The following is a 4,900-nucleotide window of genomic DNA, read 5'->3' as shown; positions in this document are numbered from 1 at the left end:
AGAGCTTGTGGATGAAACCAAATGGTTTTATTAGGTTTCTATTTGGTTGGCAACGAAGATGAGACTTAAATGGAAGTTCAATTTCAATATCTCAAAACCCCCCGACTATAAAAATTACCGAAATTTCTGTCGACCGATAAATATCGCCGAAATTTTTCGACATTTCAATCCTTGCATAAGACTACCCAACCAGGTCTGGAATGATGATAATGGTATATAATTTTTGAAGGATCCAAAACTGGAGTGAAGCGTAGAGAAACGGAACCCTCGATTAAGATCTATCTTCGCCCTCTAAAATTTCTACTCGATCTTCTCAAAGTCGGATCTCCACAATTCTCTCTAGCGAGGTAGGGTTCGATTCTCATCTCAATCTCCGTTCACCGTCTTGTTTTCATTCCATTTGTCTGGTTTTGTGTGAATTGTTTCTAAATCTATGACTTTTTTCTGTAAGGTTTGAATATTTTCCTCGATTGTTATGAGCTGCAATTGTGATGAAAATGGTTTTAAATGCTTAAGCACTAATGAATTTGGGAATTTCCTTCATAATTGCCATATTGGAAAACCCTCATTTTGCATCACAATTTAGATGTAATGCATGTTGAAAAGAATATATGTGATAGTATAGTTGGCACCTTGTTGAGTATCGATGATAAATCGAAGGATAACTTCAATAGTCGTCTTGACTTGCAAGCTATGGGTATCAAAGATCAACTTCACCCCATACAAAGAGGGAATAGGGTTATATTGCCTGCTGCATGCTATTCACTAACTTCAAATGAAAAAAAGGAATTCTGTAAATTTTTGAAAGAAGTAAAGGTTCCAGATGGTTATGCTTCTAACATCTCTCGCTGTGTACAAGTGAATGAAAGAAAGATATTTGGGTTGAAGTCTCATGATTGTCATGTTCTCATGTAACAACTCCTTCCACTTGCAATTCGAGGAGTTCTACATAAAAATGTTTGTGTTGTTATAGTTAAACTATGTAGTTTCTTCAAATAGTTGTGTTCTAAAGTGTTAAAGACTTATCAATTAGAACACCTTGAGAATGACATAATAGTCACACTTTGCAAATTAGAATGAATATTCCTTCCATTATTCTTTGATGTTATGGTGCATTTACCTATTCATCTTGTAAGTGAGGCAAAGGTTGCTGGACCAGTGCAATATCGATGGATGTATCCTATCGAGCAATATGTTCTCATTCAATTAATCTTATGGATATTAGGTTTCGTATAGTTCATGAAACAAATCTATCATGTTGTGGAATGACAGGTATTTACGTACATTAAAGTCTTATGTCCGTAATAAGAGTCGTCCAGAAGGTTCTATTGCAGAGGGGTACATAGCAGAAGAATGTGCAACCTTTTGTTCAAGATATTTTCATGATGTTGAAACGAAGCATGACCGTGAAGAAAGAAATTATGTCATTGAAAATAACATAACAAATGGTGGAGGGTTAACCATTTTCAAATGCATGGGACGTACAATAGGAAAGTCAACATCTCGTGTTCTTAGCACAGAAGAATGGTCCCAAGCACATTTATATGTGTTGACTAATTGTGAGGAAGTGACATCATTTATTGAATAAGACACTTATTTGAATAAAACTTTACATTAATTCTCATACAAAAATTTAATTTTGGTCTTTGTGAGCATTATAATTAATTTTTTTTCTTTTTTATCAGAGAGCATAAGCAATCTATAAGGATTAAGCCTCGTATTCATGCACGAGATGTAGATTTGATTCACACAAGAGAATTCATTATTTGGTTTGAAGAATGTGTAAGTTCATTCACTACATAAATTGTCTATTAGCTAATACACATGTATGTATTAACATCTTATATTTGAATCTATAGATTATACAAATGCGACATGAAGGTCCAATTTCTGAACACATACTATCATTGTCTCGTGGACCAAGTACATCAATTACATGTTATAGAGGATACATCATTAATGGGTTCAGATTTCACACAAGAGAACAAGAAAAGGGAAAAAAAAAAACTCAAAATAGTGGAGTTGTTGTGACTGCAGAGGTATCAAGCTTTACAAGTGCAAGAGATAAGAACCCAATTCTTGGTCATGTTTCTTACTATGGTGTGCTAACTGATGTAATTAAGTTACATTACCTTGGTGGAAATAGAGTTATTTTATTCAAGTGTGACTGGTGGGATGTAATCAATAGTGGAAGGGGAATAAAGAATGATGAATATGGGTTCACGTGTTTGAATTTTGAACGTACCATATGCACAGATGAACCATTTGTGCTTGCATCTCAAGCAAAACAAGTCTTCTATGTTCAAAATTCAAATGAGGAAAATTGGCACACCGTTGTAGAGATACAAACTCGAGGGGTTTATGATATGAATAAAAAAGTATATACTAATGATCCAGAGCCATATCAACAGCTTATAACACTTCATAGTCAACGTGATGTGCATGAGTTGGTCGAGAATGATTTAATCAATTGGGATAGAAATGATATTGCAGGAGAAACTATCCAAACGGATGTTCTACTATCACGACAAGAAAACATTGTTGAAAGAGATAATGAATTCATTCATGATGATGATATAGATGATGTGTAGCTAATAATATTGGTAAGTACATACATATATACTTACCAGATATACAAATTGTAATTTATTTCATATTATTTATGTAACTTATTTTGTATTACTTTTTCTAATTTACTTTATTATGTAGAAAATGTCACATCGAAGAGGAAGAGTACAAATAGTGTCTCCAGAAGATGAGTTGGACAATCTACAACAACTCTTAGACATAGAACCTGCTGCAACTACTACTCCTAGTAGTTCTGATCCTTCTGATTCTTCAGATCCTTCTGTTGTTGGTATGATTAAGAAGATTATGTTTAAATTTGCATATGATAAATGTGTTTACATATGTTTAATTTCTTGAATAATAGGTTTTTAATGTTTAAATTTATGTAAGATAAGTAAATTATGTTTCTTTTAATTTCATTATTACTCTTAATAGGTTCATCTTCTAGCAAAAAGAGGACACGTGGCCAAACACCTAACTTAGATTTACTTAGTATGGAACCCGGGGAAAAAAAAAAACTACACGATTCAATACCAGAGGGCAAGTTGTTTATGATGGAAAAGAGGAAAGATTATCAAGCTATATGGGAACATTGGTGCGATCTCAACACAATGTACCCATCCAAGTTCAAGATTGGAATCATGTTAGTGAAAATGTGAAAGAAAAGATTTGGGCCTTAGTATTGGTATATGCTAGTTACTATTCAATCTAAATTGTAATGTTATTGTTTAAAAATGATACCTCTTATTTATACATGACATTTTAATGCAATACAGGAAAAATATGAACTAGAAGAAACATGTAAGAGCTACATTCTTCAATGTTGTGGAAATTTGTTTAGAAGCTATAGAAATAAAATGAAGGCCAAGTATTATAACCCTTATAATACAGATGAGGAGAGATTGTGCCATCGACCTCCACACTTATCGGATGATGATTGGAGGTGGCTCATCCACTTTTGGGGTACACCTGAGGCCAAGGTAAAGATAATTATCTTTTCTTGATAATGTATCTTATGATACTCATATTCACATAAAATGATATTTATTAGTTATATCTAACCTAATACTTCATGTATATAACTTTTATTATGTTTCTATTACCTATATAGGTGACTTGCTATTTTTTTAATTGATGTAGGATATCTCAAAAAAAAAAAAAAAAAAAAAAAACAAGGCAAATAAGGCAAAGCAAGTAATAAAGCATACATTGAGATCAAAAAGTTATGCTCAAATTCGATATGAATAAGTTGGAAATTTATTATTAATATGATTTTTTTGTACATAAATAACTCAATTGTTTTACTTGTAAGAATAGGCACAAAAGAATGCGGATCGAAGTGAGCCCAATAGAATTGAGATGTTTGCCCTGACACACACAAGAAAAGATGGGACGCCTGTTGATGATCATTCTAAGGAGATTATGGTAATGAAGTAAATAAATTTTATATACTTGTATTTCAATCATAGCCTCATACTAAATTATTTTAAAAGTCTAACAATTTTTTTTTTTTTTTTTATAATTCCAGGATCAATTTCAGCAATTACTATCCCAACCTAAGAGGACATCTTCTTCTACTTCTGCATCATCTGGAGCATCTACATTTGTATCATCTACATCTGTAGCATCTACATATGTAGATGAGATATATACTTAAGTCATGGGTCTAGAGAAGCATGGTCGTGTTCAAGGGTATGGATTTGGTCCTATTCCTACCTTAGTCTTTGGTTCTATTAGTAGAAGGCGATCAGGAGCTATTCTTTCAACACAACTTGAAAACGCCCAAGAGATGCTAATAGCTGTAGAACAAAAGTTTACAACTGCAACTGAAGAACTCTCAAATGTGAAAGATGAACTCTCACATGTGAAAGAAACATTTGAAGAGAGGTTGATAGAAGTTCAAAGGAAGACACGAGAAGAAGTGAAATAAGAGTTTGAAGAAAAAATGATGGAAATGCAAAGAAAAATGCAAGCACAAATTCAAGAACAAGTGATGCAAATGATGCAACAATTTCAGCAAAAGCAATAGAAATTTGAAGACTTTGCTACATCTTTATAAGATAGAGTCTCTTAACTTTTTTGAAGATTATGCTACTTATTTATATGATAGATTCTCCTAACTTTTTTTTTGCTTTCTATGACTATTATGTGATGTTTGGTTGGTTGATTTGTTATATTATGTTAGAATGTGAAAATAAATTTGAATCTCTTTGTTTTTTGTTTGTTTGGTTTTTTTATTTAATGACTTATATTGATATATAAGTTTTTAACTAGTTTGGAATAATTGATTGTAATATATTAAAAAAAATTAATTGCTTAATTGCATATATAG

At 32.2% G+C, this 4,900-nt stretch overlaps 1 long non-coding RNA gene across 1 annotated transcript; it reads left to right on the top strand.

Moving 5' to 3' along the window:
- The first annotated feature begins 2,755 nt into the window (after positions 1-2,755).
- LOC117922842 lies at positions 2,756-3,548 on the top strand. Its single transcript, XR_004652562.1, has 2 exons — positions 2,756-2,857; positions 3,345-3,548. It is a non-coding gene; the product is annotated as an uncharacterized LOC117922842 (long non-coding RNA).
- The last annotated feature ends 1,352 nt before the right edge of the window (positions 3,549-4,900 follow it).

The sequence above is a fragment of the Vitis riparia genome, chromosome 10 (assembly GCF_004353265.1).
Source record: "Vitis riparia cultivar Riparia Gloire de Montpellier isolate 1030 chromosome 10, EGFV_Vit.rip_1.0, whole genome shotgun sequence".
NCBI lineage: Eukaryota > Viridiplantae > Streptophyta > Magnoliopsida > Vitales > Vitaceae > Vitis > Vitis riparia.
This window is presented reverse-complemented; position numbering and strand designations above follow the sequence as displayed.